This window comes from Hyperolius riggenbachi, chromosome 5 (assembly GCF_040937935.1).
Source record: "Hyperolius riggenbachi isolate aHypRig1 chromosome 5, aHypRig1.pri, whole genome shotgun sequence".
Classification (NCBI taxonomy): domain Eukaryota; kingdom Metazoa; phylum Chordata; class Amphibia; order Anura; family Hyperoliidae; genus Hyperolius; species Hyperolius riggenbachi.
Genome location: NC_090650.1, coordinates 230,480,131 through 230,501,677, shown reverse-complemented (window position 1 = coordinate 230,501,677; position 21,547 = coordinate 230,480,131).

Below are 21,547 nucleotides of genomic sequence, written 5' to 3'. Positions count from 1 at the left end.
AGAGGCGGCGGTCCATTTAAGGGCATGGGCGGAGCGATAGCGTCATCCGTGACGCGATCCTCCGCCGGCGCCTGTCACCGCTCGCCCGCCGCAACATCCCGCCGGCTATACGGAAGCGCCGGCGGGATGTTAACCCCGCGATCGCCGCATACAAAGTGTATAATACACTTTGTAATGTTTACAAAGTGTATTATACAGGCTGCCTCCTGCCCTGGTGGTCCCAGTGTCCGAGGGTCCACCAGGGCAGGCTGCAGCCACCCTAGTCTGCACCCAAGCACACTGATTTCTCCCCCCCCTGCCCCAGATCGCCCACAGCACCCCTCAGACCCCCCCCTGCCCACCCCCCAGACCCCTGTTTGCACCCAATCACCCCCTAATCACCCATCAATCACTCCCTGTCACTATCTGTCAACGCTATTTTTTTTTATCTCCCCCCCTGCCCACTGCCCCCTCCTGATCACCCCCCACCCCTCAGATTCTCCCCAGACCCCCCCCCAGACCCCCCCCCTGTGTACTGTATGCATCTATCCCCCCTGATCACCTGTCAATCACCTGTCAATCACCCATCAATCACCCCCTGTCACTGCCACCCATCAATCAGCCCCTAACCTGCCCCTTGCGGGCAATCTGATCACCCACCCACACCAATAGATCGCCCGCAGATCCGACATCAGATCACCACCCAAACGCAGTGTTTACATCTATTCTCTCCTCTAAACACCCACTAATTACCCATCAATCACCCATCAATCACCCCCTATCACCACCTGTCACTGTTACCCATCAGATCAGACCCTAATCTGCCCCTTGCGGGCACCCAATCACCCGCCTACACGCTCAGATTGCCCTCAGACCCCCCCTTATAAATTTGCCAGTGCAATATTTACATCTGTTCTTCCCTGTAATAACCCACTGATCACCTGTCAATCACCTGTCAATCACCCATCAATCACCCCCTGTCACTGCCACCCATCAATCACCCCCTGTCACTGCCACCCATCAATCAGCCCCTAACCTGCCCCTTGCGGGCAATCTGATCACCCACCCACACCAATAGATCGCCCGCAGATCCGACATCAGATCACCACCCAAACGCAGTGTTTACATCTATTCTCTCCTCTAAACACCCACTAATTACCCATCAATCACCCCCTATCACCACCTGTCACTGTTACCCATCAGATCAGACCCTAATCTGCCCCTTGCGGGCACCCAATCACCCGCCTACACGCTCAGATTGCCCTCAGACCCCCCCTTATCAATTCGCCAGTGCAATATTTACATCTGTCCTTCCCTGTAATAACCCACTGATCACCTGTCAATCACCCATCAATCACCCCCTGTCACTGCCACCCATCAATCACCCCCTGGCACTGCCACCCATCAATCAGCCCCTAACCTGCCCCTTGCGGGCAATCTGATCACCCACCCACACCAATAGATCGCCCGCAGATCCGACATCAGATCACCACCCAAGCGCAGTGTTTACATCTATTCTCTCCTCTAAACACCCACTAATTACCCATCAATCACCCATCAATCACCCCCTATCACCACCTGTCACTGTTACCCATCAGATCAGACCCTAATCTGCCCCTTGCGGGCACCCAATCACCCGCCTACACGCTCAGATTGCCCTCAGACCCCCCCCTTATCAATTCGCCAGTGCATTAGTTACATCTGTTCTTCCCTGTAATAACTCACTGATCACCTGTCAATCACCCATCAATCACCTAGTTACTGCCACCCATCAATCACCCCCTGGCACTGCCACCCATCAATCACCCCCTGTCAATGCCACCCATCAATCAGCCCCTAACCTGCCCCTTGCGGGCAATCTGATCACCCACCCACACCAATAGTTTGCCCGCAGATCCGACGTCAGATCACCTCCCAAGGGCAGTGTTTATATATGTTCTCTACCCTAAACACCCACTAATTACCCATCAATCACCCCCTGTCACTGCTACCTATCAGATTAGACCCCTATCTGCCCCTAGGGCACTCAATCACCCGCCCACACCCTCAGAATGCCCTCAGGCCCCAGCCCTGATCACCTCGCCAGTGCATTGCTTGCATCTATTCCCCCCTCTAATCACACCTTGAGACACCCATCAATCACCTCCTGTCACCCCCTAGCACACCTACCCATCAGATCAGGCCCTAATTTGCCCCGTGTGGGCTCCTGATCACTCGGCCAAACCCTCAGATCCCCCTCAGACCCCCTTCCGATCACCTCCCCAGTGCATTGATTGCATCTATTTTCCCCTCTAACCACCCCCTGAGACACCCATCAATCACCTCCTGTCACCCCCCTAGCACTCCTATCCATCAGATCAGGCCCAATACAACCTGTCATCTAAAAGGCCACCCTGCATATGACCGGTTCCACAAAATTCGCCCCCTCATAGACCACCTGTCATCAAAATTTGCAGATGCTTATACCCCTGAACAGTCATTTTGAGACATTTGGTTTCCAGACTACTCACGGTTTTGGGCCCGTAAAATGCCAGGGCGGTATAGGAACCCCAGAAACGGACCCCATTTTAGAAAAAAGACACCCCAATGTATTCTGTTAGGTGTATGACGAGTTCATAGAAGATTTTATTTTTTGTCAAAAGTTAGCGGAAATTGATTTTTGTTTTTTTTTCACAAAGTGTCATTTTTCACTAACTTGTGACAAAAAATAAAATCTTCTATGAACTCGCCATACACCTAACGGAATACCGTGGGGTGTCTTCTTTCTAAAATGGGGTCACTTGTGGGGTTCCTATACTGCCCTGGCATTTTAGGGGCCCTAAACCGTGAGGAGTAGTCTAGAAAACAAATGCCTCAAAATGACCTGTAATTAGGACGTTGGGCCCCTTAGCGCACCTAGGCTGCAAAAAAGTGTCACACATGTGGTATCGCCGTACTCAGGAGAAGTAGTATAATGTGTTTTGGGGTGTATTTTTACACATACCCATGCTGGGTGGGAGAAATCTCTCTGTAAATGGACAATTGTGTGTAAAAAAAATCAAACAATTGTCATTTACAGAGGTATTTCTCCCACCCAGCATGGGTATGTGTAAAAATACACCCCAAAACACATTATACTACATCTCCCGAGTACGGCGATACCACATGATTGGCACTTTTTTGCAGCCTAACTGCGCTAAGGGGCCCAAAGTCCAATGAGTACCTTTAGGATTTCACAGGTCATTTTTGTTTCAAGACTACTGCTCACGGTTTAGGGCCCCTAAAATGTCAGGGCAGTATAGGAACCCCACAAATGACCCCATTCTAGAAAGAAGACACCCAAACGTATTCCGTTAGGCGTATGGTGAGTTCATAGAAGATTTTTTTTTTGTCACAAGTTAGCGGAAAATGACACTTTGTGAAAAAAAACAATTAAAATCAATTTCCGCTAACTTGTGACAAAAAAATAAAAACTTCTATGAACTCACCATACTCCTAACGGAATACCTTGGGGTGTCTTCTTTCTAAAATGGGGTCATTAGTGGGGTTCCTATACTGCCCTGGCATTTTAGGGGCCCTAAACCGTGAGGAGTAGTCTTGAAACAAAAATGACCTGTGAAATCCTAAAGGTACTCATTGGACTTTGGGCCCCTTAGCGCAGTTAGGGTGCAAAAAAGTGCCACACATGTGGTATCGCCGTACTCGGGAGAAGTAGTACAATGTGTTTTGGGGTGTATTTTTACACATACCCATGCTGGGTGGGAGAAATACCGCTGTAAATGGACAATTGTGTGTAAAAAAATCAAAAGATTGTCATTTACAGAGGTGTTTCTCCCACCCAGCATGGGTATGTGTAAAAATACACCCCAAAACACATTGTACTACTTCTCCCGAGTACGGCGATACCACATGTGTGGCACTTTTTCGCACCCTAACTGCGCTAAAAGGCCCAAAGTCCAATGAGTACCTTTAGGATTTCACAGGTCATTTTGAGAAATTTCGTTTCAAGACTACTCCTCACGGTTTAGGGCCCCTAAAATGCCAGGGCAGTATAGGAACCCCACAAATGACCCCATTTTAGAAAGAAGACACCCCAAGGTATTCCGTTAGTAGTATGGCGAGTTCATAGAAGATTTTATTTTTTGTCACAAGTTAGCGGAAATTGATTTTAATTGTGTTTTTTCACAAAGTGTCATTTTCCGCTAACTTGTGACAAAAAATAAAATCTTCTATGAACTCACCATACTCCTTCTTTCTAAAATGGGGTCATTTGTGGGGTTCCTATACTGCCCTGGCATTTTAGGGGCCCTAAACCGTGAGGAGTAGTCTTGAAACGAAATTTCTCAAAATGACCTGTGAAATCCTAAAGGTACTCATTGGACTTTGGGCCCTTTAGCGCAGTTAGGGTGCAAAAAAGTGCCACACATGTGGTATCGCCGTACTCAGGAGAAGTAGTATAATGTGTTTTGGGGTGTATTTTTACACATACCCATGCTGAGTGGGAGAAAGATCTCTGTAAATGGACAATTGTGTGTAAAAAAAATTAACAAATTGTCATTTACAGAGATATTTCTCCCACCCAGCATGGGTATGTGTAAAAATACACCCCAAAACACATTATACTACTTCTCCTGAGTACGGCAATACCACATGTGTGGCACTTTTTTGCAGCTTAACTGCGCTAAGGGGTCCAAAGTCCAATGAGCACCTTTAGGCTTTACAGGGGTGCTTACAATTTAGCACCCCCCAAAATGTCAGGACAGTAAACACACCCCACAAATGACCCCATTTTGGAAAGTAGACACTTCAAGGTATTCAGAGAGGGGCATGGTGAGTCCGTGGCAGATTTCATTTTTTTTTTGTCGCAAGTTAGAAGAAATGGAATCTTTTTTTTTTTTTTGTCACAACGTGTCATTTTCCGCTTACTTGTGACAAAAATTAATATCTTCTATGAACTCACTATGCCTCTCAGTGAATACTTTGGGATGTCTTCTTTCCAAAATGGGGTCATTTGGGGGGTATTTATACTATCCTTGAATTCTAGCCCCTCATGAAACATGACAGGGGGTCAGAAAAGTCAGAGATGCTTGAAAATGTGAAAATTCACTTTTTGCACCATAGTTTGTAAACGCTATAACTTTTACCCAAACCAATAAATATACGCTGAATGGGTTTTTTTTTATCAAAAACATGTTTGTCCACATTTTTCGCGCTGCATGTATACAGAAATTTTACTTTATTTGAAAACTGTCAGCACAGAAAGTTAAAAAAATCATTTTTTTGCCAAAATTCATGTCTTTTTTGATGAATATAATAAAAAGTAATAGTCGCAGGAGCAATCAAATAGCACCAAAAAGAAAGCTTTATTAGTGACAAGAAAAGGAGCCAAAATTCATTTAGGTGGTAGGTTGTATGAGCGAGCAATAAACCGTGAAAGCTGCAGTGGTCTGAATGGAAAAAAAGTGGCCGGTCCTTAAGGGGTAGAAAGCCCTAGGTCCTCAAGTGGTTAAAGGTGGCAATTCTATTATTTCACAGTTATGAAGTGAGGCATTAGTAGTGAGCCTTGTTTTATCTGTACAAATAGGATACTGATATTTTTGGTTTGATAAGGGAGGTGAGAAGAATCAAATGACAGCAGTTTCTCCCATATATTAGCTGTGTCCTAATGAACCAGACCACCGTATACATCTGTTCAAAGATATCTGCATAGTTTGAAAAATTCTGGGATGCAATGAATAAAATAGTCCCTTATCACAAATACTTTCTTAATATTTGTTGGTTCCTGGCTCATAAGTTGAATCAAAAGATTGCTGAGAAATAAAGCAATTTAGTGCCTATGATTAGCAGCTTGCATTTGAAGAGTGCTTCACTTCTGCTGTGCTAGCAATGATAATCGCATCCCTCCCAGCAGGGCCTGTTCAGTTTATTGTATTTAACTAACATTTTTGTAGCGGTTAAGCAGACAAAATGTGTGTTTATGTCAGGCTTAATAACATAGCAATAACTGACAGCCAAGAGGTTTAAAGAGACATTGGGCTTGATTCACAAAGGAGTGCTAACTGATAGCACGGGCGTTTTTGCCCAAATTTTCGTGTTGCGCGCAATCGCGAATTTTTGCGTGAAACGATAAAGTTTTCGCGCGCAAATGCGATTTTTTGCGCGAAAATTATATTGTTTGCACGCAAAAACATTATCATTTCATGCAAAAAATCCCCATCGCGCGCAACGCGAAAATTTGTGCGAAAACGGCCATGCTATCAGTTAGCACTCTTTTGTGAATCAAGCCCCTTGAAGCGAAAAAAAAATTATGATATAATGATTTGTATGTGTAGTACAGCTAAGAAATAAAACATTAGGAGGAGAGACAGAAGTCTAATATTGTTTACAGTACAGGAAGAGTTAAGAAACTCCAGTTGTTATCTATGCAAAAGAGCCATTGAGCTCCACAACTTTCAAAGTCGCAGAGAGCTTTGTCTTCTGAAGATAATTATCTCAAGTGCCAGTCAATTTTCTCTTGAGAGAAGGGATCAAAAGTTCACTAGCCTGCTCTATAAAATCATTTAGAATGCTGAGTAGTGTGTAAACTGCAAATATTAGAGAATGATGCAATGTTATAAAACAAACAAACAAACAAAAAAAAACTATGTAACTCAAAATAAAAATATGAGAATATTTTCTTTGCTACAAATGTTGTAGTAATTATCCGTACTACACAACCAATTCATTATATCATTTTTTTTCACTTCAGTGTCTCTTTAATGATAAATATTTTTTTCAGCCTTTAACCACTTCACCACTGAGGGGTTTTACCCCCTGAGCACCAGAGCAATTTTCACCTTTCAGCGCTCCTTCCATTCATTCGTCTATAACTTTATTATTACTTATCGCAATGAAATGAACTATATCTTGTTTTTTTCGCCACCAATTAGGCTTTCTTTAGGTGGGACATTATGCCAAGAATTATTTTTTTCTAAATGTGTTTTAATGGGAAAATAGGAAAAATGTGGGGAAAAAAATAATTATTTTTCAGTTTTCGGCCATTATAGTTTTTAAATAATGCATGCTACTGTAATTAAAACCCATGAAACGTATTTGCCCTTTTGTCCCGGTTATAAAACCATTTAAATTATGTCCCTATCACAATGTTTGGCGCCAATATTTTATTTGGAAATAAAGGTGCATTTTTTTCAGTTTTGCGTCCATCCCTAATTACAAGCCCATAGTTTATAAAGTAACAGTGTTATACCCTCTTGACATAAATATTTAAAAAGTTCAGTCCCTAAGGTAACTATTTATGTATTTTTTTTAATTGTAAATTTTTTAATTTTTTTTTAATTACAAAAAAAAAAAAAATGGGGAGTGTGGGAGGTAATGAGTTAATTTTATGTGTAAAAGTCATTTATTTGTATGTGAAAAATGTGTAGGGTGTAGTTTACTATTTGGCCACAAGATGGCCACAGTAACTTTTTGTTTTAATGCGACCTCCAAGCTTCCTTCCGGAAGCTTGGAGGAAGAATAATGAGGCTGGACACGTGAGTTTTTTCTCACAATGATCGCGCTGCCCATAGGAGAGCAGCTGATCATTGCGGGGCTTAGATCAACGAACGGGAATGGATTTTCCCGTTCATTGATCTCTGGGCGAGCGGGCGGCGGCGGTTTTACTAGCGGCGGGCGGCGTGTTTACGAGCGGGAGCGCGGGCAGCGTCGGGAACGCGGAAAGTACGTGTTTCTCCGTCCCTGGTTTTTAAAGGATGGAAAAAGGGGCGGAGAAATACGTACGCGCGGGGGTAAAGTGGTTAACCCTTGAAGTACAAAGAATAAAACTAATTCTGTAATTCTGAGTTAATTCACATATAAATCATAGTTCATAGAGTTCTTTTTTAAACCTCATTAAATATGCTTTCCAGTATGTTTGCAGTAGATTCTAGCATCATAGAAATCCTTTGTTTGGTATTGCTGTGTTGTGTGTAAGCTAAGTGTTGTGAATATTGTGTTATTCAGGATCTAGGTTCAGTTTGAAGTAAGAAAAGTTTTGCACAATTCAAAAGTTTTGAGTGAAAAGAAGATAAAACCATCCCTAAAAGGAGAAAATAAAGGGCTCTGGGTCCCACTAGGGGTGTAACAATAGCCCCTGCAACCCCAACAATCGGGAAGGGACCCAGGGCTGTGGGGCCTGTTCCTACTCCTTTGCTCCACCCACATACAGAGTAGCACAGGGATCGGTGTAATATTTTCTCAGCGCTGTGGGTTTCCTCCATGCTTCACAGCCACAACCTCTCTGCTGTCATTCACCAGCTATCGATCACATGACTGATGTGTGTGGCTGTGATGCTTGGAGACCTGCAGTGCTGGAGCAAATAAAATAATTACACCGCTCCCTGCACTACTCTGCATGGCAGGAAGAAGTAGATGATGGTTTGTGTGTGGGAGGTGGGGGAGTATTTTTTTTTTTTTATTAATTGGCTGACATATATTATCATATATCTCCATATCAATAGAAGCACTAAAATTTCTTGTTTTGCAGCCACCAGGCACATGATTGACCTGAGGAAGTGGGATTGTAGCCCATGAAACGTGTTGTCTTTTCTGTGCACTAATACCAACCTTTTCCTGCTAACACAAGCATAGACCTTCATATGTGGGTAAGCGAATCTTACCCTAAATTCCTTTTGTTATTTTGACATCTACTCACCAACATATTGGGTGCCTCTCATCCCCTGAACCAGTAAGTGATGAATGGATATTCTTGGGAACCCTGGGGCAATTCTAAAACTAATTGTATTACTAGTAGGCTGCATAAGTCTGTGTCCTATGGAAGAGGATGCAGTATTTCCTAAATGCCACACAGGATAAAAGTAGGAGCAGATGAATGTTATTTCTTTGCAAATATGTAGCACTAGTAGGAATGTTGTGTAAAGCAGTAAGAGTACAGTGGTATATTCAATTCTGGAATTATGTCTGTCATCTGATGGTGACAATATCTTTAATTTAAACTGGAATAACCATGACAATGTTCTTGGAGGCTTAAAATACTACAACTAATCTTGTTGCATAATCTCTTGTCTGAAAACTGGAGACAGAGCTCCTTGTGTAGGGGAGAAGTATATGACAAATGTTCTTCTTCTAACATGAAGATCACTTATTACATCTTGCTGAAGGATTTTGGCTAAACATGTAGAGTTTACTCTGCTTTTTTTGGCTTTATTCCTTGCTTAATTACAATCCACTGCTAAACTACTATTATCAAGATTTGTATGGCTGTTTTTTACCAGAAAGTAGGAATCAAGAAGCATCTTGAAGGATTAGTGCCTGCTTGTGAGCCTTGTGTCTCAGTAGGTGGTCTCTTATTTACAACTTCTAGGAATTCATTCCTTTTCTTGGAAGGTAAGGTAAGAAGTAAAAGAAAATTATAAGAAATCGAATGAGATGAAGGCAATTAAAAAAAAATCTTCATATAGCTCTCAAAAGGTTGATCTTTTTTTAAGATTTGAGTACAATGGAAGACATAAGTGAACCGGCAAACTGGACTGGATTGTGTATCTTTTATAAATGAACCCCATGGTGTTTCTTGATTTGATCATGCTATAGTATAATTGCATGTTTCAGTTGATGACCACAAACCTCACATTTATGACTTTTTCCCGAAATGATCTTAACAGTAAAAAAAAATTATAATTACACCATGTGAATGTAGTCACTATTTAACATACAATATACTTACAGTAATAGGGTTATTCACAACCAGGCTGCTTACAACTGCACCTTATACAGTCTAGAGCAGGGGTGTCAAACTCAAATACAAAGTTGGACGAAATTCAACACTGGGACCTAGTTGTGGGCCAACCTCAATGTCTAGTGGCCACCATCCTCCCTTATAAAGTTCCCTGGTGTCTAATAGCCTGCCTGCAACCCCTATAAAGTTCCCTGGTGTCTAATGGCTCACCTCCAACTCATATACAGTTCCCTGGTGTCTAGTGGTTCTCCCTCCCTAACTCAGTTTCCTGGTGTCTAGTTGTCCTCCTCCCTCCCCTACATAGCTCCCTAGTGTCTAGTGACCCCCACCCACCCCTATACTGTACCCTGGTGTTTAGTGCTTTAACCCTACCCCCCCCCCCCCCTCCCATATGGCTTCCCTGTTGTTCTGGGGTTTACCCTCCAATATAGCTTCTCTGGTGGTCTTGAGTGGGCCAAACATAATGCAAAGTGGGGAAACCACTTCGAGGACAAAGTTAATGGCTCCGAGGGCCAGATTTGGCCTACGGGCCGGAGTTTGAAATGTATGGTCTAGAGACACTACAATAAAATACATGTTATACAAAATGTTTATAGACTACACAACAGGGCCAGACCGGTCAGTTAAAAGGAAAACTATTTTTCATTCATAAAATTGCCATTAATATAGTTAGCTGCTTTTTGTATTTTAATGTTATGAATAATTACTTTTACATTCAAATCTGCACCAAGCAGTGACTTTCCAAAACTGATGATAAGCTCGATTTTCTATTCTTTGCAACCTTGGCAACAGTACTCCCTCTACTCTGGAGATCAGTTTCCATGAGACTATCCAGAAAGTCCAATATTTCTACACAAGGGAACAGGTTGACACGTCTACATTTTCCAATCCTTACTGAAGTCTCCTGCTCACCTCTTCCACCTTGCCTCCTTCTCTGTTGCTGTCCCTCTTTGGCAATCCCTCCACTAGCCACCAATTGCCCAGAGGATTCAATTCAAACTCCTCACCCTGTCATATACATCCCTCCATAAGTTGTCCCCTTCATATATGCATGCCCTTACTAATTCCAGGCACCATACCACGCGCACCATTCAATCCTCTCATGAAAACCGTCTGTCCTCTCATCTGGTCACCTCATCTTACTCTTGAATCCAGTACTTCTCATGAGTTTCACCCCTCCTTTGGAAGTATCGCCCACATTTTGTTCACATTCCAACTCCCCTCTTCAGACAAGTACAGTTTGTAATCTTAGTTACTCTCTGCATCAGATGGCAAGGCTCAATGTTTCATTCACCATCCCCTTCTTCTCCGTACCTAGGCCCATATGCAATTCATGTCTTCACCCGAGTTTTCTTCCTGGTCATATTTTCCCAACTTTCCCAATAATTTTGACAGTACATTTTCACCTACTTTTTGATACTTTTTCCATTGCAAAGTGCTAAACAGTTATTTAAAATCAAAAATGAAAAATGATCTCCTAGGAGAAAACTCAGGAGAAAAAGTGAATTGCATATGGCCCCTGTGATAAAATTATTTTTAAACCACCAGCAAGCAAGAAAATGCTCAAATAACTTTGATAGTACTCTTTTACAACCTTCTGGGTACCTTTTTAAATGTAAAATGCTTACAAGTTTATAGAGAATTTGAAAATGATCTCCTAGGTGATAACTCAGGAAAACAGGCCCTAGGTCCATATGCAATTCCCTTTCTCTCCTGAGTTTTCTCCTAGGTGATATTTTTAAACTTATCAATAAAATGCCTTTTAAGCCACCAGCAAGCAAGAAAATGCTCAAAATAATTTTGATAGTCCATTTTCACCGACTTTTTTGTACTTTCTTAGGTGAAAAGTTATTTAAAATCGAAGATGAAAAATGATCTCCTAGGAGAAAACTCTAGGCTGAGAGCTTAGAAGGCAGGGTTCTTACCCCTACTGTTTCTTGCCTGTGTGGTACTTATTATATCAATTGAACAGGTATCTGTATTACTGGATCTTTTTGCACCACACATGAACTGTTTACTGCATGTGCAAGAATGAAGACATTAAACCAACAAACGCTGATTCCGATAATACATTTAATGACTAACTGTACATGGTATAAAGGTATTACCAGAATCACTGTTTGTTGGTTTGACATCTGCATTTCTGCTCCTCGACTAACACTAGAACACATTTCACTGGAGTCACATAGAAAGTAAGTGAACAAAATAATGTTTACCATTCACCCTTACTTAGGGATAACTGAAATTAATGCACTGATCAGAATCAGGACAAGGTTGTGCAATGCTCAATCAAAAGTACACCCCTCCCCCTTTCTTTCCTCCTCCCATTTCTGCTGAGGCTGAGATTAAGAGATGCACCTCCATTTCCCTTTCCTCTTTAGACTCTGTTTGCAGCTTGCTAACTACTTAAGCTTTCTGAGAGAGGTTCTCATCATTCAAACTGTTCCCCATCTCTCCCAATCCCAATGGCCCATTTCATGTCTGCACAGTCACAAGCATTCCCAAGCCACTCACTCTTATCTACTCACTGAAAGCAGAAGAACAGGACATGGCCTGGCTGGGCTGTGTGGGGAGTTGAAAGTGCATGCTACTGCCGTGTCATTGTTCCTAACTGTGGCTGCATGGAGAGGGACACATTGGTTTTGAGTTAGATGAGCTGTTCTCAACACTGCACTGGAGGCTGGTGCCTCTTTTGCCTGTGCCTTGGCTCAGCCCCTGCAATGACTTTTCATTAACAAAAGTAAAGTTGCCCTAGTTGTAGAATTAGTAGTAGTTGTAGAATTAAAAGCTGCTGTAGAAGTTGCCTCTTCTTTTGAAAATATGTACGATTTATTCAGCATCTTAAACCACCTGTTTGTTATTTATTTATTTATTTATTTATTGTATTTATAAAGCGCCAACATATTACGCAGCGCTGAACATTAATTTAGGTTACAGACAATATTTAGGGGTGACATACAGCAATATGACAATACAGGAATACAAGAAAACCAGATCACACACCATAGTATGAGTACCAGGTAATGCTTAGTCAGTCACTGGATGGAGCATGGAGATTAGGCAAGTTAGGTTCACTCAGATGCATAGCATGGGTTCACAGTAATGGAGGTGCAAGATCAGGTAGGACACAAAAGGAGGAGGACCCTGCCCAAAGGCTTACAATCTAGAGGGAGAGGTAAGGACACGAATGGTAGGGGACCAGAGTTCAGCTGTAGGTTTAGAGCACTTGTGAGGGGTAGTAGGCCAGAGTGAAAAGGTGAGTTTTGAGGGCTTTCTTGAAGATGTTGAAGGAGGGGGCTGCCCTAATGGGTGGAGGTAGGGAGTTCCATAGTGTTGGAGCAGCTCTTGCGAAGTCCTGGAGGCGTGCATGGGACTGGGTGATGCGGGGGGTGCTTAGGCGAAGTTCATTGGAGGAGCGGAGTGTGCGGCTAGGTGTGTACCTCTGAGTAAGATCGGAAATGTAGGTTGGACAGGTTTTGTGGACAGATTTGTAGGTCAGACACAGTATCTTGAATTTGATTCTGGACTGAATAGGAAGCCAGTGGAGGGATTCTAGGAGGGGATCTGCTGTGGTGGAGCGATGGGAGCAGTGGATAATTCTGGCTGCCGCATTCATGATGGACTGCAGTGGGGCTGTTCGGGTCATAGGGAGACCAGACAGCAGGGCATTGCAGTAGTCAAGGCGGGAAATTATGAGGGCATGGATGAGGAGTTTGGTGGTGGCAGAGGTCAGGAAAGGGCGAATCTTACAGATGTTACTAAGGTGGAAGTTGCAGGACTTTGTGAGGTTTTGGATGTGGGAAGTGAAGGAGAGTGCGGAGTCCAGGGTGACACCCAGACAGCGGGCTTGAGAGGTAGGGCGAATGGTAGTGTGGTTAACAGTGACATGCACATCTGGGAGGTTCGTGGATGGCCGGGGTGGGAAGATCATAAATTCTGTTTTGTCTAGATTTAGTTTCAGGAACCTAGCGGACATCCAGGAGGAGATGGCTGATAGGCAGCAGGAGACCTTGTCCATGGTAGTGGTGGATATGTCAGGGGTGTGGAGGTAGATCTGGGTGTCATCTGCATACAGATGATAGTTAAAACCCATGGAGGAGATAACCTTGCCAATGGAGGATGTGTGTAGGGTGAACAGTAGGGGGCCAAGGACCGAACCTTGGGGGACTCCCACTGAGAGGTGGTTGGGGGTGGACGAGGCCTCATTGAAGGAGGTCGTGAAGGAGCGGTTGGAGAGGTAGGATGAAAGCCAGGACAGGGCGAGATCGTGAATGCCCAAGGACTGGAGGGACTGGAGGAGTAGGGGATGATCTACTGTGTCAAAAGCTGCTGACAGGTCAAGGAGGAGGAGAATGGAGTATTTACCTTCAGCTTTAGCTAAGGCAAGGTCGTTAACCACTTTGGTGAGAGCAGTTTCGGTTGAGTGGGCAGGCCGAAATCCAGATTGGAGTGGGTCTAGCAGTGAGTTGGCATTGAGGTACTGGGTCAGGCGTTTGTGAACCAGACGCTCAAGGAGTTTTGAGGCAAAGGGGAGGAGGGAGATAGGACGGTAGTTGGAGGGTAGCGAGGGGTCGAGTGAGGGTTTCTTGAGCAGGGGTAGTACAGTGGCCTGCTTGAAGTCTGTGGGAAAGGTGCCTGTGGATAGGGAGAGGTTGAACAGGGTAGTGAGGACTGGGGCCAATTCCGTGAAGTGAGGCTGGAGTAAATCAGAAGGGATGGGGTCAAGGGGGGAAGTAGTGGTATGAGAAGTCTGCAGTAGGTGGTTGACTTCCTCGGTGGTAGTAGGAGTGAAGGATGTGAGGGGAGGATAGGGTGGAGGAGGAGCTGGTTGGGAGGGGGTGGGAGGTGAAGATTGGAGATTGGATATTTCCTGGCGGATGGAGACAATTTTGTTGGTGAAGTGGGTGGCTAAATCTGTGGCAGAGAGGGAGGAAACGGAGGGTGAGGGGTGGGTTTAAGCAGGGAGTTGAAGGTGGCAAAAAGACGCCGGGGGTTGGAAGCTTGTGCTCCGATGAGCTTGGTAAAGTATTCCTGCTTCGCATGAGCAAGGGCAGTGTGGAACTGCAGCAGGTTGGTCTTGTACTGTAGGAAATCCTGGTTAAGTCTAGTTTTTCTCCATTTCCGTTCAGTGGCGCGTGTTTTCCTCTGGAGGATGTGAGTATGGGTAGTGCGCCAGGGCTGGGGGTTAGGGGGTCGGTTGCGGCGAAATATTGGTGGAGCAGCTTTCTCTAGGGCTGATGAGAGAGTTTGTTGTCCCATTTGTGACATATGCAATGCGGTGTGCTGGCTGCCCTGCCCTGCCCTCATACGAGATAGTTGGTTTTATCACCCATGCATTGGCCCACTCACATTGCCATGCATGTGCGCTTGCCGCACTGCACTGCGTTCACACAAGATTGTTGGTTTTATTACCCATTCATTGGCCCACTCACATTGCCATGTGAGTGCGCTGGCAGCACCGCACCGCGCTCGCACGAGATAGTTGGTTTTATCACCCATGCATTGGCCCACTCACATTGCCATGCATGTGCGCTGGCTGCACCGCACCGCGCTAATACGAGACAATTGGTTTTATGACCTATGCATTGGCCCACTCACATTGCCATGAGCGTGCGCTGGCCACACATCACTGCGCTCATACGAGATAGTTGGTTTTATCACCCTTGCATTGGCCCACTCACATTGCCATGCACATGCGCTGGCCGCACAGAACCACGCTCATACGAGATGATTTTATCACCCATGCATTGGCCCACTCACATTGCCATGCACATGCGCTGGCCGCACCGAACCACGCTCATACGAGATGGTTTTATCACCCATGCATTGGCCCACTCACATTGCCATTGCGTGTGCGCTGGCATCACCGCGCCACGCTCATACGAGATAGTTGGTTTTATCACCCATGCATTGGCCCACTCACATTGCCATGCACATGCGCTGGCTGCACCGAACCACGCTCATACGAGATGGTTTTATCACCCATGCATTGGCCCACTCACATTGCCATGCGTGTGCGCTGGCCTCACCGCGCCACGCTTATACAAGATAGTTGGTTTTATCACCCATGCATTGGCCCACTCACATTGCAATGTGCAGAGTGCAGCATACACACCCTACATTAAGTTCCATTGAGGGTACACATAATTTAAAGGTACCACGCACAAAGCCTTTTTTATACAAAAAAAATTATATATTGTTTATATATTTTAATTTAATGACCTTTTATTTCTTTACATATCACTTCTAGATTGTTTATGTATGAACACTGAGAACCCAATATAGTGTAGGATATTTTGACACCACAAAATATAGATAATCACGAAGAAGTAATACTGTCAAACCAGGGTTACCATAAAGGCCACCACTATAATGGCAGGTGGTGAGATTAGACCTGACCCCACTCAGGTTAAGAAGTCACTCTCTGTAGATCAGAAAAATGGGGCAACGCCTCTCCACCATGGGTGGACTAGACTAGACAATATACAAGTATGTATAACAGAGGCACCAGCTTAGTATAAAAATGTTTAAAAACAGTATAAAAAGAGGAGGTAGTGGTGGACTTATCTCCTCCAAGAAGACACTAAAAATTGTTGGTTTATAGTAAACAACAATTTATTCACAATACTCCAAAAGTGCAACGCGTTTCGTAGATTTAATCCCGCTTCATCAGGTAATAACAATGGAGTAATAGCATATAGGGTCAGTAGAAGAACCAAGCACCTCTGTTATACATCCTTGTACACTATTATTGTATTATTGTACATTATTATTTTCATACAATTGGTAACAGCAAGTTTGTATACATTGTTTCTATGCTTTTAATGTTTGTATTGCACGAGCAGCATTTAAATTTTTCCATTGTAATATGCAGCCTCCCACGTCATCTCTGTGGCTACACCTACTCAAGACTTTATCCGATGGCAGCGAACAGCCCATCCCAATATGCTAAGTTGTCACGTACTGTGACTTCTTAAACGGTGCCTACACACTGATACATCACCGGAAGAAGGCATGGAACACGCTGAAACCATAGTGATGTACGGCACCTACGCGACCAGGACACACCCCCTGCACCAACCGCAGCTCCTGACTTTCAAATCGGAGTTTTCCATCAGCGGTCCCGGGTCCTGGCCAGACCTAGCGAAGGAGAACGAGACATGGGCGGCCTTATAGACGTGATCGACTCACTCCCATTGATGTAAGTGCAATTTGTATTGCATTTTAAATTAAAAGAAGTTAATGTACTATAGGAGCGCTTTTCTCTTCCATTACTTTCTTTTGAAAACATGTCAGCATGATACTTAATTAAAACTTTCACTGACCAGCCAAGTGTATTGAACAGGCTGCTATCACAATTTAGCAATTAGCTTCTCCCCACGTCCCAAACATTATACCCCTAAAATAAAACACTTTTATTTCCATGTCTTAGCAACTGCAGCACGCTTGCCCTACCTCCCATGCCCTATCAATTTCATGACTACCCCCTAACATGGAGAACTACCCCCTCTATTTAGTACAAATCCACAGCTACCTCATTATTCTCCTATTACTGTAAGTGATTCCAAGTGTGGCCCCTCCCATCCTTAATAACATGTGTGGACAGTATTTAAAAAAAACATACCAGAACCCTCTTCCTATATTACACAATTGTACAACAGAGTATGTTATTTTACCTACTCCAGCTGAAGTTGGGTCCCTTCTCTTTACCGCAGCTTTCCTCATATAAGTCCTGATGCATGTCACATGACTTGCAGGAACACTCAGGATCCATACAAGGTATGTTGCACCAGCACCATTTGTAGTGACGAAGAGAAGCAACCTGGCTGTCGCTGGAGTAGGAGAGTAGAGACCTAGACATAGTAGAATGGTAAAATAGCATGTTCCACTGCGCAACTGTGCCATATGGAGAGGGTAGTGGTGAGTGGGGGAGTTTCTTCTAGTTCTTTCTTTTTCTTTTTTCTCACTAAAGTAAAACTTAGGTTTATTGAATGAAAAAAAAAACAGCCTGTAGATTCTCTTGCTGCAGATGTCCTATGGGAATAGAAAGCAAAGGATTATGGATTCTACAAGGTCTTTGCCAAACGGAGAATTTTCCGCAGCAGAAGTAACTATTAACCACTTCCTGAAATGAACAATATCACCCATGTTATGAGTTGCTATTTGGCTAAATATATTCTCTGACTTTGCAAACTTCTTAAGTTGTACGAGAAACAAAGTAGACGTTGTGTACTCTGCCCAAAGTTTTAGTTATCAGATTTAATTTAAATAACATCATAAGACTATAGTGGATGCTTTTTCTTCTAATCACTGTGCCAGATATCTCCATGCCTCAGTTGGTGAGGTCAGACTCTTTGTACCCAGTCCTCACCACAAACCACTTACAAATATTTTCTTATTGTAAAACAAAACAAAACGCATTTCACAACTGTAACCATAATGTATTACTGATATTAATCATGTTCATACCCATTGTCTAGCTTCAATGTTACAATTTATAAGTGGAAAAAAAGTATTTTTAATGGCTCTTAGTAGTAAAGATGCTGTATAACAGTCTGTACTGATCTGTTGGCAGGCTGGTTTACTTTACTTCCTCCTGGAAAGTTGGGACAGACTTTTGGAAATGGGATTTCTATAGGAAGAAGGGGCACACTAGGTGGGACATTGGAACTTTGGCACTCTGTAGGGGGCCACACTATCTTTGGTCACCAGTTGTCAGCTAACAGAGCAATAGACCCTGGCTGTAACACATGCGGCTTCTGTTTGTGGAGCAGACATGATCTGTTTACTAGCTAAATCCTGATTGGCTGCACTGGGAAAATACTCCACTGTTGCCTTTTGCTCTGATATTCTTTGCACCTGTTTGATAAATCTGTCCTACTGAATCAACAATGAGGTTCTCTTGAATTATATTTTGAATTATAACAGTATTACAAAAAGAACTGGATAATCAGATCAGATCAGTTCCAGATAGGCAGGGGCATAACTATACATCAAAGGTCCCCCCCAGCAAAACTTTGATGGCCCTGCCCCATTGTTCCCACCCCTTTCCTTGTTTCAACTTGTTAAACCTCATAGCTCGGTTCCTCATTTTGAAAGGGCCATAAAACAATTGTCATGATCTTCACACCCATAAGATGTGTAGCCACTTAAGTATGGTACTTGGTCTAGTGGATGAAATCCTGTATGGGAGGGAGGAAGGAGATAATAGTTTGAGGTCGCTGCTCCCCTATAGTTATGTCAGGCTGTCACGTTGGTTCCAGGTATCTGAATTTACCTGTGCAGTGATGCAGTGCTGTAAACTAGGAGCTTATTCAATTGACATTCTAAGCACAGACAGTTCTGGAGTGGCACACCTTGCCTGTGTATTGGGTGCTAGACTTAGGTGCCAAGCCACGACACCCACCAATTCAAATAGTAGCAATAAAGTCCGGTCAGCACACCTGAAGTTACAATGCAGTGTTCTGATTTATTGCATATGTCAACACAAGTGACAATTGTTTTGGGGCCACGGAGAGTCCCCTTCTTCAGAAAAGTCCAGACATACAATGACACAAATTGTGTATTCAATCATATATATACTGTATCACATCTTAATGGTAACTTAAGTGTTACCATTAAGATGTGATATATATGATTGTATACACAATTTGGGCTTGATTCACAAAGCGGTGCTAACAGTTAGCACGCTGGTGAAAAGCCCTTTATCACGCCTAAACTCAGTTTAGTCTGGCTTATGATAGATTGTTAGGGGTAAACTGAGGTCACTGAACCGTGTATCTGGGTTGTGTTCAGGCATGGTCGGAATAGCCGATTTCCGTTACAATTCCGCTACCGTTCCCTTCCGACGGTATACCGGGGCAGTTCCACGGAATTCCGTCGAAAAATCTCTCTCTCTCTCTCTCTCTCTCTCTCTCTCTCTCTCTCTCTCTCTCTCTCTCTCTCTCTCTCTCTCTCTCTCTCTCTCTCTCTCTCTCTCTCTCTCTCTCTCTCTCTCTCTCTCTCTCTCTCTCTCTCTCTCTCTCTCTCTCTCTCTCTCTCTCTCTCTAGGGAATTGCAGATTTTCAAAACAGCTTGTATATCATAGCTGGGATTTGAACCCAGAACCTAGTGTGTAGTAGGTATCTGTCTTACCCTCTAGACCATGACCCACACTACATGCTAAAGCTGGCGGTAGCATAAACCATACTTCCATTATGATCAATTCGATAGAAAAAGTAGCATGATTAAGGATTTGTACTTTTTGAAAAGCATGCTTATATACCATAGCTGGGATTTGAACCCAGAACCTAGTGTGTAGTAGGTATCTGTCTTACCCTCTAGACCATGAACCACACTGCATGGTAGTAGGTATCTGTCTTACCCACTAGTAAGGCTGAGGCTGGAGAGGCTGCAGCCTCAGGGCGCAGTGTAGGAGGGGGTGCACAATTCATTCAGCTGTCATTCCCAATTGTGTTTGAAGCAGAAAGAAATAAGAAAAGGTGATACATGGCAGCGACAGCAAGCCAGATAAGTAGAGATTAAGGTGTTGGGGGTGGGGGCCTGGGGCACCTCTTAGTGTAATAGCAATCAGTGTGTGACAGCTGGGGTGGGAGGGATGGGGGGGCGCACTTTGCTGTCTCAGCCTTGGGTGCTGAAGGACCTTGTCAGGGGAAACATCCCCCAAGAAAACCCCAGAAGAAAAGACCGACCAAAAAGAACCCAAAGATCCCCAAGAGAGACGATAAGAAAGATCCCCCTGAATCAACATGTGCAGAAGCAGCGGGCCCTTTGGATCTAGGGTCCGACGAGGAAGGGGAAGCTCACGGAGAGGGCTCATCAAAGACCGTCCACTGGGAGGGGATCAAAGATGCGAAGCAACTCAAGAAGAAACGGAAGGCCACCACTCAATGAGAGACAAAGAACAAGACTCTTTGCAAGTGGTGAACATCTCTGGGGAACTGATTCCTGATGCTTGTATATCTCTTTTGAGCCGGGGACTAAATTTTTGCCCGACGCAGGAGTTCGACATTGTGTCCTTTACCATTGACCTTTATAAATCGGCCCGCAAACTGGTCATTTGCCAGAAGCTTGATAAATGGAACAATATGAAAGATGCTCCGGAAAATGTACCTGTCCACGACTCTAGGGAACACCCAATGACGGACGCTATAAGGACCGGTGAACCAGGGTTTATTCTGGGAGATGCCGGCCCAGCGATTGAGGGTGAAACACAATGTTCTCCTCAAATGACATCGGGGATTGCCACTGACAGTCTGGGCTTAGGCCCATTATTGCAGTGGGAACCCACGGATGAGGAGATGGTGATCCTTTTGAATGAGCTTTGGGAGGAAGGAGGGGGAATGCATTGGTCCAATGCCTCGACTGTAGGGGTACTCACTCTGGGGGATACTCAACTATTTAGAGCATGTAGATCGGTACAACCCTTCCCAGCAGATCCAGGGTCCAGTGTGGATTATTTTTTTGATGCAGTGCTGAAGGATATCAAAGCTCAGATCTATGAACGAGCCGCGTCTAACTTGAGTGCGCGAGAGAAGAAGGCCCTTGACTGGTTAAGGAAGAATGATAGGTTGATCATAAGGAACGCGGACAAGGGTGGTAACCTTGTTATAATGTCAGCTAAACAGTACAAAATAGAGGCCGAGAGGCAATTAAAGGACAGGGACACCTATTGTCCGCTGCCCTGTGATCCAACCGACCGATACCAGTCGGGTCTTAAAGCACTGCTGGATGAGGGAGCTGCCAAGGGGTTTATTCCAAGAAAATTGGCGGGAGATCTCGTCCCGGTAAATCCCAGACGACCTGTATGGTACCACATCCCCAAAATCCACAAGTCCATGACCGCCCCGCCGGGGC